At 40.3% G+C, this 12479-nt stretch overlaps 1 protein-coding gene across 3 annotated transcripts in view; it reads right to left on the bottom strand.

The window, feature by feature from the left end:
- The window catches only part of BBS9 (Bardet-Biedl syndrome 9), a 1749160-nt gene that overhangs the window by 335820 nt on the left and 1400861 nt on the right, over nt 1-12479 (bottom strand). The window lies entirely within an intron of this gene.

The raw sequence follows: 12479 nt of genomic DNA, 5'->3' as shown, positions 1-12479 counted from the left end.
ATGGTCTGCTCCTACTATGAGGAGTTCAGGTAGTTTTGGGATTAACCCCATCTGAAGGGAACCGGGTTTCTCTTCTTTGTGTTGTATATCCACTTTCACCATTGGATATATTGTTTTGTCACCATGAACACCATGGATAGTTACCACGCCGATTTGTTCAGGGGTTCTCCATGTAGGAGTTGAGGCTTCACCTGGCGTCCTTTTCTCAGTCTTCACTCCTCCCCCTTTCCCTGTTAAAGATAGTCCTCCGTCAGTTTTGTTGATTTGTTATGTTGACTCATAAGCCCCTCCCCTTTTCCTAATATGGTGTACATTTTTTTTTGCGACTGCCTTTCGCGTCTACCGAGGACCTCCGCGAGACCCTCTTTCCATTTATCAGATAAGTGGGGTGTGTGGGGGTTGGGTTATTCACAGATGCACCTTCACTTCCTCTGGGAACTGTTGAGAGTGTGAGACAGTGGAGGGACAAGAATATTGTGAAGAGCGATGTTTCAAAGATTCATGTTTAGGAAACGCTTATTTTCAAATCATTTCTGCATGTCTGAGTTACAGGTTGGATAGGAAGTTGTCAAAACCCATTTGGGGGGGCACGGGATAGGCAGGGGCTACTAGGCCTCAACCAAGAGGGTGAGATCATTTGGTACTGATTTCTTTTGGCCGTTCTATTATGGTTATGCAAACTGAACCACGTACAACCCTTTAATGCATAACTATTAGGTTAGCGCGATAAGCAGTCACAGATGTCTTCTGGAGGTAGTGTGGAGATGCTGGGCTCAGCACTCAACTAACAGATAATGATCTCAATGTCCAGCCCATTGCTTAACTTGACATAAAAGAAAGTACTTTAATCACACAGTTTCACTAAATACTACCCAATCCAATGATTACACAACTTGGATGTTCGAGTGAAATCCCCCTATATGCAGTAAACCCACCTACTCTATCTCTACTCCCCGGTGATCCCCTTAGCTTTGGGTTTCCTTTTAGGTGAGCTCACGAGTAGCATGAATCATGTTTATGTGTAGTTGTTTACACGCTCACAGTAAAATGCACTCAGCTTATAGTTTCCTTACCCCATCCCAGTATAGGTGACAATTCATGGGTTCTCTCTGGCTGTTTTGCACACATTAGTGCGGTCACAGTGAGCCGGTAAGTCATGCTAGATAATTCAAGCCACGGCACAGGAAGCCTTAAAAAGATCTGCATGGTCAGCCATCCTCAATGGATGATGGTGTGATGCTAAGGCAAGTGCAGTTGCATGTGCTGGCCCAGCCATAGTGGTCTTCTGCTATTGTGGGCCAATGGCAATCGTGCAGTTTCAGCTCTTGTATGGGCCGGTGCTAGTCATGCAGCTGTAGTCCTCATCTATGCCACCACAAACAAGTAGTTGTAGCCCTCATCTGGCCCTGCAGCTAAGTGGCCGCTGTAACCCTCATCAGGAACTGCTGCAAACATGTCATTGTGTCCTGACTGGACCGACCACAATTAAGGTATTGTAGTCCTGAATGGGCTCATGAGGAGTGAGTTCCACAGATCTCACTTGGAACTGAAATGAGAAACTGCGGACAGGTGCCCACAGGCAACAGTTCCTCCCTAGTTTGCTATTAAGTAGTTTGCTCCTTCTGAATGTCCGACAGCCACCAGGGACATGCTAGCCCTTTCTCCCCCTAAACTGTCTCTCCTCTTGGAGAGTCAGACAGACTTCTTCCTTTTCAGCAGGCAAGCAGGATTCCTATGATGTCTCGTCATCTTTGGAAGACTATCATGCAAACGGCAGATCCGGATGCATGGCATGTCCTTGACTACTCGGTAGAGCACTCCTTTTCATAGTCCTAAAGGACTATGAACTGGAGCCATGTGGGGTGACTTGAGTACCGCTTTTATACAACCAGTTTGGAATGGGTCTCTTATCAAGTGTCCTCTTCAGGCTGTTCTCCAGATCCAACTTTTGTGAGAGTGATGTTTCTCACAGAAGGTAGTGCTAGGACTGTCTCCATCTGGCAAATCAGCAGCAGAGGCACAAAGAGGTGCAACGATTTTGCACCTGGTTGTCATCAGCCCAGCTGAGGGAGAAATAGGTGACAGAATTAACAGTTACTTGCTAACCGGAAGAGTTTGTTGAATGTTTAAAGGCAACTCTGTCTCAACTTCCCTCAGTTCAGTGTTTGCATCTACTCCCTCCAGCTACAGAAATGTAGCAATACACTTCCAATGCCTGGGAGCAGGGTCCTCATTCTCCATCATCTACTAGGACTGGCCAGGGATAGCCAAAATATATTCTACTGGACTTCATTACTCTGGTTCACAAATACGTTTGCTACACACACACAAGCTTAACCTGCACTTGAGATGTCAGCGCAAGGGTCTAGGTATTCACAGGGAAGGAGGACTTTACATAGGTGGGCTATTAGGCCACAAACCCAGTGGCATAAATAAAAAGGTCTGGTCAGACAACAGATCTTTCCTAACCATGCTAAGCTGCCACCATTGCGCTATGTGCTAGGACAGGGACAGTAGTTCGCTGTCAGCAATGAAGGCACAGTTGCTTTGCCTCTCAAAGTCACAGGACAGGTACAGGAACTCACATTGTCAGAGACAGGCTCTGTACTTAGACTAACGTGTCACAAGGCAAAAGTTAGACGTTAAGATACTAGATATACCTGCAGCTGTGCCAGCTTAGGCAAACATGTTCGTCTGCACTGCATGGGACTTTCCTATTGAAACAGAAATGGCTTTCAATGGTGCAATTTCTTCTGGAGAAGGTAGTCCCCTCCGCAAGGAAGGTCAGTTTCTTAGCCATTGCTTCTGTGTCCATGATGGAGAAGAAATTCAGTATTATGTGGGATTGTAAGAGAACCGTGTGAAATACCATCAACACTGGGGGCTTTTCCTGCCTGGGATATTTGAAGTCTTTTTATGAGACACATGTGAAAAAAGTACAGGGTTGATTTATGCAAGAGAAGAGGCAAGCAGGCCTGTTACTAGGACATTGTAGATGCTAACGAAATTTTTTCTGGCGGCTAAGGTAAGTAGAAATACTTTAACAGGTAAGTTGTGTGCATGTTTGGGAGTAAGTGTTTGTGTAACCATGCATGTGTATGAGTGAAAGTGGGTGTGTGAGAGTCACGAACAACATCTTGTGAGAATGAGATTGAGGTTCAGTAATTATGATTAAGTCAAAGTGAGTGAGGGAGAGTAAGAATGTCTGCTAATGAGTGAGAATAGATGAAGGAGAATAAAGTCAGAATGAGTGTGAGGGAGTGTTAAGAGAGTAAGAATGTGGAACAGTGAGTGAGAGTGAATGAGGGTAACAGTGAGTGCATGTGATTGTTATTAAGTGGCTAAGTATTAGTAGGCGAGACTAGGAGCGAATGTGTGCGAGTTTGAATTAAGGTGACTAGATTTGTGAAAGTTCTCAAAAATAGAAGGACTACAATTTTACATCAACCGAGCGCACATAATGACAGCGCTCATCAGCATAGGATTACTGGAGAGACACTAAGAAAATAAATAAAATGACATTTTTGGTGCCAGGGCCATACCTGCTAATTAAATTGTTTTCTTTTAACAGTTGGCAACTATCTCTGCTCTGGAAAACATAAAAACACACCTCCCACTGCTTTCAGTCGACCCTATCCAAAAACTGCAACATTAGCTAAATTTCCCGAACTCTGCCAGGACAGTTGGTGAAAAACCAAGGCAGTCCAAGCAAATGGGGATGTCTGGTCACCCTAGATTGATTTACTGAGAGAGAATGAGTGGGTAAGCATAAGTGAGAGTGAGTGAAAATAAGTGAGAGTGAAAAAGTGAGCATGTAAGTGAGTGTGAGTGTGTGAGAGAGAGGGTCAGAGTAAGAATAGGTGACGATGCGTGTGAGTGAGCAAGAATGAGAGAGTGCGTGAAAACGAATGAGTACAAGTGAGTGCAACTGAATGAGATTGAGTGGGAAAGGGTGTGAGTGAGTGGAGGGAGTGAACGTTATTCTTGTTTTACAGAGGCACACATGAAATACTGGCGCCGACATGATGCAGGCAATTTTTAGCATGATAAGTACCTGCCACAAAATACTGGCACGACATACCGGAGGTAACGTTTTGTATAATAGGCAGTCATAATAAATTAGTAGTACTGGCATACTGGAGGTCATTCTTGCATTATGGGGCACCTGTGAAAAAAACTGGTGCGTGCACATTGGAGGTAACTTATGATATATGAGAGGACAGCCGTGTTTAACTCGTTCACTACAAATCAGGGCAAGTATTACCATCCACCACTCACAAAAGTCATGCCAGCATATAGGTGGCATCTAAACAGGCATTCGTCTGTGTTGTGCTATTATATTAATCATGCATTTATTAGGATCTTCATCAATGTCAATTATTGTGGTGTCGTAAAGGAATAAGTTCATGTGACTTCACTTTCCGGGAAAAGAGAGGCTCATAACGCACACGATGTCCCTTCCTGTGATGTCAAGAAGGGTCAAACGCTGTGTGATATCACTTCTGTTACCCTTGTTGAAAAAATGTGGTCCACTGCAAAAAAGGATGTAAGAGTGGAACGGGGCAAATCACAAAAAGGCAAAAACAACAACCCCCACCTTCAAACAAGGTTCTAAATAAAGAAGGAATCTCTGAACAAATTAAAAACAACAGATGAAATGAAAAAGCCCCCAGACTGAGAATACAACTAATATACAAACCCAGTAACCAAATCCTGACAAGGATATGATAGTAGTATATTATGCTGTTATAAACATTAATCACGAATATGATTTTGTGCAAAAGCTTTCAGATATAAAGATCACAACATTTTTCAATTCATTAACAATGGTCCATTCAATTATAATAACTGACCTAATGTCAAATAGTCAAGAGTTATTTGGTTGCTGGGCGATGCCTTGAATAAAGGTGAGGGCCTAGATGATGGATTTTGTGGTAAACTCTAATGTTTTATTAATCCCATAAAATGAATACAGTGTCAACGCGCGTTTTGGTGCCAGGTGGCTCACCAGCCACGCACATTTTTCAGGACACAATCGACAACCATTTGAAAGTTCTCAAGATCCAAACTGGGGTAGGGCAAATCCTATGTATAGACTCAACCTAGAAAAGAAAAACTCAGATAAAGGAGGGTAACCCTAAAAACGAACACTAAAAGCCTGTGGAGATACCTCATGCTGAGCCTTCGTGTGTGATAGACCGGAGAGATAAGAGCAAATACCCAAATAATACAAAGATGCACATCAAAGGCCTACAAGATCAGCCAAAGAAGAAACATGACCCATCAGATGACGAGAAAAAGCAGGTAGAATAAGTTCATACTGAGTAATAGCAATATACACCATGTGTGAATCTTAAAGCCATCACCATAATCCAAAAGTACAGCGCGAATAACATCCAAGGTGAAACTACATCAGCATTCATGTGAAACCATGATGTTTCAAGATGACCATGCACCCAAAAATATAACCACACGGACAAAAAACAAGTAATCATGAATACCTTCAAATGCTTAGAGCAGTCTCCTGATAACCCTCAATCAATTAATGATCAACTTGGGGCCAATCCATTCCATTGAATACTATCCTAAAATGGACAACAAGACCATAACCGCAGGATATCAAGAAACTGCCAAGAAAGGTAAAAAGAATAAACAAAAATATTACATTTAAGATATAATTGTACCTATTCATTATGGTTTCCTCCAGATAAAGATGATGCACGGATATATTTGTATTCACATGTAGGAAATGGCAGGCCCCGCAGGGTTGTCAAAGATCCCTGGTTCCTATCAAACAACTACAACACATCAAAAGATCCATCATAAAAACTGATGATGCAACAAACTGAACTATTATACTGAATGGGACATTATCCCCAACATCAAAAATCAAAATGTACCAACAGCTCTGAAAAAACGAAGATATCGTAATTGAGACTGACCGTTAACACACTAAGGAAGACCTACTAATAGGGTACACCCTATTGATAAATGGAAGAGTCTCCATTGTCTCTCAAGTAGCTAGCCTCACAATAAGTCTGATTACCTGAATATTGCTACGGCATTGATCCTCTAATCCACGGGAGACAGCAAACAAAGAGGTTATTCAAATCTCCCCATTATATATACATGCCAACGGCGACCACACCATCCTGCTGATAGTATGCTGTATACTGATGATGTAATTTTATTGCTCGTGAAGAACGTGGTGGCCATATTGATGGATATACAACTTAGAGGTTTACAGTGATAACCGTAAAAAAAAAAGTTCCATATTAGAGTCAGATATGTAACTTGATCTGCAAAACAGAAAGATGCAAAAGAAACTGCGGCAGCCACGTTGAAGGAGCTAAACCTTAAGTATCAATAATAGAGTCAGATGCGTCTACCATGATCTACAAAACAGCCCAATGAAAAGGAAACCATGGTGGCCATGTTGATGGAACCACTTAATTCCTTACAGTGCGAAACTATAAGGAAGTATTCCAAATTGAAGTCTGATGGGTCTAACAACAAAATACTTGGAAGGTAGCACTAAATGTAATCAACCAAAGAAGGACCTATTATGTCATACCTAATTAACCCCTGGGATCTAACAATTGCTTGCATCCGAGGAAGCAGTGTACGGAATAAAGCAAAGAAGGGCTTATAATGTAATCCCTAATTAGCCACTTAGGTCTGTCAATAGCTTGCACTTGAGTAATAGTATCATATATAAATGAAAGACAGCCTGATGTTCACCGAAGAAATCATGACAACCCAATAAATGGGTCCAAACTCGATCCCTAACAAACATGCCTCCAAGAGAAATCATGAAATATAGTCCAAAATAACTTCACAGCAAACTATTCTGGGACGGACCTACAGATATGACCCCATCTAGAATGTATTTACTTAACATAGTCCTAAGCTGGGTACATTAAAAGATAACAACATTTCCTCATAAGGCTTTAAATCATAGCGCCAAAGTAAAAATAGAAATTAAAATAATGATCAAATGATATTGGACAAAAATCTACTCAAGCAAGCAAAACTGGATTGGAAGGCAGCTAGATAATGAAATATAATACACTGTTCCAAAGCTGATACAAGGAAAAAGAAAAGGAGTCCTGATAATCAGGAGCAAAAGTCCTCACACACCACATATGGTGTCATGCTTCATCATCGGACAGCTCCTCGTCAGGTCGGCGCTGCAATGCCTGACGGGCACCCCCCAAAGGGGGGCTCTTTGCCGGAGATCTTTTTATTAATGATGAAGCCGCGGAACCAAATGTGGGTCCGAAAAAGAGGAGGAAAAAAGGAAAGGACAAAGTAAAATTGGCTCAAAACCCTCACTAAATGGTTTATTATTTGCTGTTGGGAATTGGTCAAGATTAAAAGAAGTTACAAGGGAGTGAAACAAGAGATAATGCTCAGGCACTCGTACAAAAAATCAGGGCAAAGGAAGACGGTAATTATCCGAAATCCCTCAGTATATGGTCAATATGCGGTCGACATGTTTCGCGTCTCTTATGGTCCAAAAGGATCCCCTGACGCTTCTTCAGGACCTACTAAATCATTGGATTATTCCAATTGAAAATAAAGGAAACAAATATTATTATCCCTTTTCTCAGCTCCTGCAATCTAACGCTCACAGTCAAGACGTCATCAGTCACTTACTAGAGATAAACCGGACTGGCTTTTCTTTCCTATCAGTCACCCAACTCCATTCTGAGAAAGGGTATCATGGGATCACGCAGGCCTGTTGCCCGGTTCACAGTGAATTTGTAGTGTTGCCGGAGCTCAGTGGTGCACCTACCCCCGCGGCTGCGTTCCCGAATGTTGGAAGGCAGCTAACCTGTACTCTCAATATCATCTATATAGGAATAGTATTATAAACAAACCGAGTCAAACAGAATTTTCCCAAGGAATCCGATCACTGAGATCCTCAGTAACCGAACTGAGATAGAATATCCAAAAGACCTCCCTCTTTTTACGGTAGATCGCTACCTCATGGATACCTCTATGTACCACCTTCTCCTGGATGAACCACTTAAGATCCCCCTCTGTGTGCCCTTGCTCTAGACAATGTTGTGCTAAGGGTGCTTGTATCTTACAATTACGTATAGCCGACTTATGTTCACTAAATCTGATCCTGAATTATCTCCCTGTTTCCCCTATTTTGATATGGTATGATATTTATTAGATTATTTTTGTAATAAACTGACTTCTGCTACCCCTAGCATTTTAGTGAAACAATGCCCGTGCTCTGTCCTATTTATTTTGGAGTGTTTTAGGCACTGGCGTGTGATGAACTGCCACTTCGCAGCATTAACTTGGATTTAGGTTCATGTAAGCACTGGAAGTCCAGGTTTTTTAGGGTTAAGGGGTTCAATCTGAAATATTGCTATATAAGACTTTGAGATCAGAGAGTACAATTTGCATAATTATGAGAATTTTTATTTAGCCATGGTGTTCCTCTAGTATGCTCAGTGACTGACCCCTTTATTTTTGTTCTTCTGTATGGCTCAGGACCTGATGGCCAGGCCTTACCCACAAATTAACTGCTCTTTTTAAAAATGTTATTTCCCTAATTGTGTGCAGCCCCTGTTCACACAGGTTTGCGAACATTCTTATTAGATTTAATTACTTCAGGTACACCATCTGAAGCTTCATTTCTGGTAGAAAAAGACAAGTTTGACAGATCAGTGTTTGGATGCAGTCCTAGGTCCTACATTTATAGGAAGAGAAGGCTTGATTTCTGATCTTTTCCTTCGTGCCCTTTTTGGTCTCCAGTATGGCTATGTACTGGTATATGTGTGGTGCTGGCAAACAGAAATTCCGATCTAGTCTGCCAAGGTTTGGCAATTTGAATTCACTACTTTGGAGTTAACTCACCAAATCTTGAAAGAAATGCACATAGATAGCCACTGCAGATCTTGTAGGCTGGGGTGAGCCCGTATTTTTCATCAATTCCTTAATTTAATGAGGTGTTTTTCAACCAGGGGGGGGAACCATTACAATTGCGCAGACCTATATGAATTTGGGAGTAGAATTTCGTGAAAAAGGCCTCACTAGGCCACATTTGCAATCTATGAAAAAGAAAGCAGACGCATTAAAGTTTGCTTTTCAAAGAGTATTTGGAATCTTGATGGCCACATAATTTCACCACTCCTGAAGGTGATTCCGGGCTAAATTTCTAAACATTGATAAGCTACATTTCTGAAAGCTGTTGCTGGAAATAGACATTTGGCTAAACTAGGTACAGAGCCACCTACTCAGAACCATATTGCGTCTCCACACTTGATCAGTCAAGCCCACATTTGCTTAGTATTAAACTTATTAAACCAACATTTTGCTGCAAATGGAGCTTTGTATTGGTAATAGATTCAGTTTAAGCTATCTGAGGAAAACTCCTTTAAAAACATTCTTAGTACAGAATTCAAACACTTGAGCTATTATGGCAATAACCTTGGGCATGATTCAATAAATTTCATCTTACTAAAGATAAAGATGACACCACCTTAGGACACTAACTTAGGAATTGTCATACAAATCCTTCACGTGTCTATTAAGAAAACGAATAATGAGTACATCTTTCGAAACTGGACTCAGATCTTGTAATAAAAGAGCCCACTCCTTGGGATTTTCAATTTAGTCAGCACTTTCCATAAACGTTTAGGATCAACCGAATCGAATGCTGCACAGAAGCCTACAAAGCATCAAAATAAGCTGCCCTTAGTTCCATAGACTTCAGTGCAAACAACCACAGACTGAAGCAGTGGTCTATCGCAGAATGACCTGCCTTAAACCATCCTTGTTATAATGGGACAATATTGTGATATTCTGCCCATTTCTTAAGTCTGCCTAAAATTATTTTTGAGAGCAGTTGTTCGCCCACATCAAGAAGATTAATCAATTTATAATTTTGGAGTTTTTATTTTATTGATATCTTCGCTGTTATTAATCAGACTTAAAATTTGTACCCTTCAAGTTTTCTGGGATCAAGCTTGTAGACAGAATTCCATGAAAAGACAAGTGGAAAAATGTATCTCATGTATGTTTTATGATTGGATCTCTAGGCTGCCACTCTTCATACTAATCTGTATCACTCAGCCAACCAGACTTGTTAGTGGCTGGTGTAGATAGTACCACATAATGATTCCCTCTACCACTAACTTTCCTGTATTATTCTAGACAATGGTGTGGAACGGTTACTTTTAATGCTCCCTTCAAACTACTTTCTATGTATTTCTTTTTGTTTATCCAAAATCTCTTGCTCATCATAAATAACTTGTCTTCATTCCAGCCCAGCATGGTGCTTCAAAAAATGTTTGAGTATTCAAATAACTTTATTAGTTACATAATCATAAAAGTATACAGTGTTAATTAAAGGATAAAATATAACAGTTATAAAGATAAAAACATTTCGAATGATACATCCACTCGTCAAAAGTTCGTTTTGAAAGATATTATTTGCTTCTTAGGTGTCGTTTTAGATGAAAATTTCAGTAAAAATTCTGTAAAAATTGAGATAAAATTAAATGCATAGGACAAAATACAGACAGGACAAGGAGAGGCACAACAGGCAAAGATCACTAAGTCAGGCCACAGTTAGTGATGGCAAGAAGAGGCTAAGTAGTACCAGGGTGGCCTTTAATGTGAGCAAGTTTAAAACGATAAAGTACAAAATTAAGGCTTAATGGCAGAAATACCTGTCACCTGCTCAAGATGACACATCGATTTCAGGTATAACAAATCTAAACGTAAAACAGTACTTACAACAAAGTACAAAAATATTCACCATACCTGTTCAGATATGCATTTAAAAGACAATGCATGCCAAATAAAGACTACAACATTATAGTAAGCAATAAAGAATAATGTAACTGAAACAACTAAAAGATGAAAAAGAGAAAAATCATTACACATAGAAAATTCTCTACCACAAAATATTGCAAAATGCCACAAAGAGTGACTACCCTAGTGCTTTACTGTTTATAATCCATGCCCAATGCAAGGACTTTGCTACAATACACACAATTGATTCTTTAGTTTCTGCTCGATGGAGCCTCACTACCACAATATATTGTCTACAGCCTAACTGTCTGCAAATAGGCGCTAGCCAGCGCTTTCATGGCCAAACATAGCCTGGGCAGAAAAACAAAATGTGTGGCACTGTCTTAGCTGCCTAAAAGCAAACAGGGCAGGTGTTTATTCTGGGCTCCATGATACTCCCACTTTGACCAAAAAGAGTTAAATGGGAGAGTCCCATACTGGAACAATTGCCTAGCTAGTAGAACAGAAATGTAATCAAGAAAATCTTCAAATTTGCTATAGTTCTTAAAGGCCATTAATCCGCAAGTAAGAGACCCTTGCTTTTTATTACACTCTTTCAAATCCTAATGAAATGCCCAAAATGTATCCTTGACATACAAGTTACATACCTTTGGTATCTAGCCACAGATTCCTTACTTTAGAATTTTCCCCAGGTGCAAACCTTGATCCGGAAACTTTTTTCCCATAGCACATCTGCACATCAGAAGAGCATGTCGCGTGACTGTGTCTCAAAGTGAGTCCAAATAACCCTCTTGCCGACACCCCAACATCAGTTTCTTCTGTGACTATTTTCGGCACTCAAAACGTGGAGCCACATGTAGAAACTGCCTATTGAAACTGTGTGCTAGCACTAAAGACAGCCCTGTGTCAAATAATCACCAAATTCATAATTAAAGGTGTAGAATTCCATAACAAAATCTTTTGAGACCAAAGAGGACTCAGTTTGCAGAACGTGGAGGATGGGAGGCCCATTAAATATTCTACAGCTAGATCCTGTCACCACCAGTTAATGAATTATCGGAGGTAAGGAACTTGTTCATCTGATAGAGACATCTAGCCACAGATTCCTTACTTTAGAAGTAACCCGGAATGCAAACTGAGACCTTTAAAAAAGTCTCTAAGTATAACAAAACCAGTCTAGAACAAGAGAAAAAGACTGGAGAATCATAATAATTAAGGTGAGTAATTATATATTCTACAAAATCAAAACCTGTGGAAGGAACCACGGGTAAATAAAACCATAAGACATGAAAACCGTGGAAATAAATTCATCTATGTTAGTATGTTAAATGTGTGTCAGAAGCAACCCAACAATATTGAGAGTCTCTAAACAGAGGAAAACTGGTCTAGTACAAGAGAAATAGACCATGCATTTATAGGAATACCTATGAGGAAACACATCCTCTTTACTAAAAGAACTGTGTAAAGGATCACAGTAACAAGAAATTATAAAAACATTAAGAGCATGGAACGAGCATCACCAATGATTATATGTCCTTCGAACAAAACCGGTCTAGAATAATTCAAAAAGGTTGGGCATTCATAAGAATATAGGTGTGCCCTAACATATTTTACGACAAAAAAAAAACATGTGGGAGGAACCACAGATAAGGAGTCATAAACATTCAAAACATTGAATAAAGAAAATCCATGTAAATATG

Source organism: Pleurodeles waltl, chromosome 2_1, assembly GCF_031143425.1.
Source record: "Pleurodeles waltl isolate 20211129_DDA chromosome 2_1, aPleWal1.hap1.20221129, whole genome shotgun sequence".
Taxonomy (NCBI): domain Eukaryota; kingdom Metazoa; phylum Chordata; class Amphibia; order Caudata; family Salamandridae; genus Pleurodeles; species Pleurodeles waltl.
Note: the sequence above shows the minus strand (reverse complement) of the source record. Positions and strands in the feature narration are given on the sequence as shown.